This window comes from Cupressus sempervirens, chromosome 8 (assembly GCF_028749045.1).
Source record: "Cupressus sempervirens isolate cs-2001-9-10 chromosome 8, ASM2874904v1, whole genome shotgun sequence".
NCBI classification, from domain to species: domain Eukaryota; kingdom Viridiplantae; phylum Streptophyta; class Pinopsida; order Cupressales; family Cupressaceae; genus Cupressus; species Cupressus sempervirens.
The window spans coordinates 29,435,025-29,437,083 of NC_143125.1; positions in this window are offsets into that span (position 1 = coordinate 29,435,025).

Sequence of the window (2,059 nt, forward strand, 5' to 3'; positions counted from 1 at the left end):
AGAGAGAAATTGTTTTTCATCTCATTCAAGCATCTGAAAATAGTCAAAGTTTACTGCACTAATCACTTCCAGATTTCTGTACTAATGGATCTAGGTAATAATATTTTCATGATTATTTAATTTCCGCATTACGATATACATGTGAAAATCATGATAGTTTTAGGTCTTGAGATTATAGAAGTTTAAATTACATAACGTTAATTTAATATTTGATTTACATGTGGTATTAGAGAAAGGTTAAGAACTTTCATGTTTTTTCATTATGTTTAATAATGTTTTATCTATTTTCTTGGATCATTTTTTTTTGTGTGCTTATAAATACAAAACCATGATCTGGTATGATACATAGTTGCCACATAATAAATTTTTTGTATTATTAAATTTTAATTTGTTAATTTAATGTATATGTCAGGTCATTATATTGATTTGAGGTCTATATTATGATACAGCTCGATAGCCACCAAAGTGTGTTGGTGTAAATAAGTATTTACTTATTACACTTACTTAAAATTTACATAGGTTAATGCATTATTTAATTATTTTGCATTATTTTATTATTATTTTAGGTGAGACACTTAGGAGTTTGTGAACTCTCATTGAGTTACGAAACTCTAATTATGCACATGGTGTCTACAACATAGGAGTATGCATCATTCACTCAGTTATCATGATGACAACACAGTTATCCACACTCCTCATTTAGCACGTGTTGTCTACACCACTGATTTTTGTGCTACACCATTGTAGGCTTATCCTCACATCATCGCACTTAATCTCGTGCTTAATAAAGGATAACCCATATCTAGTGGACATGTGCCTAGTTGTATAACATATCGTGATGTTGACTTCTATGCATTCTAGAAGCTCTCTTGAGACCTTTATATTCAAGCACTCCTAGCGTACTCTGAATCTAGTTATTGAATGAATATCATCATTCTGATCATATTCTGTCTATTTTGGTCTGTCGTGTGCTTTTTTTGAGTTCTTTAGTTCTTGGGTGAATTCTGGCCTAAGCCAAATTCTTACATGGTATCATAGCCAAGGAGGATTCTCATCATGTAGTCATTCAAGATCATTCATGCTTCAACACCTCGACATGAATTCAGAGGATCCACAAAAATTGGGAGCATCTAGAGTCAGTTATGACCTCACCATTGTGTTTGGAGCATTGATTCGGTGAAGATCGACTAAAATTTGCCTATATTGGGTGAAAGTTGATCATGAGGAAAAAAAATTTGCAAATCAAAACCCAAAGGCACCGATTTGCAATTGGGTATGGTCATTTTTGTTGATCTTATTAGTTATTTTTCAGATCTAAATCTCTACAATTTATTTTTATTTTCAAAATTATTTTTGGATTAATTACACAAGCACATAAATTTTTTTTGGCCAAATCGGGCAATGACACCCCGGCTTGGCTCTATATTTTGGAGGATTATTTTATTATTGCAGGGCCTATTTATTTAATTTTTAGGCGAGTTAATTGAACTCAGGTTGTACCTACAAATATATTGTTCGGCCAATTTAAATTTGAACACCTCTGCATTAATTCTGGCTAGGAGACCAAATTCCCTGCATCGGCAGCAAAGACAAGATCCCAGCCGACACCTTTAAACATTTAGCAGCCTCTTTACAAAGGCTTCAATTTAAATCTTGTAGGCACTTCTATTTACAAAGTGCAGTCTTCGGCTCCCCACCGAATGTGGGACTAAGCACAAAAGTACCGGTAGCATCCAAAACTCCAACATTGTTAAAGGACCTTCGGCAATGCATTTCCCAGTTTTGGAACATCCTGTACACTTGTAACCCGCCCACTACGCTAGCGCCACATGGTGATTTGTTAATTTCCCACATCATCATCCTAATTAGCATCCAGCAAGCACCACGTGACACATACAGTCAGCATTGACTGTTTAACAACACGTCAGCATTTTCCTAGTCAACATACGTGACTATACATCAGACTTACCTGCACAGTCAGCGAATCTATACGATAGGCCAGAGGATGTGCACATTTTTTGTACTAATGATATCATCATTTGTATAGATGACATCATGC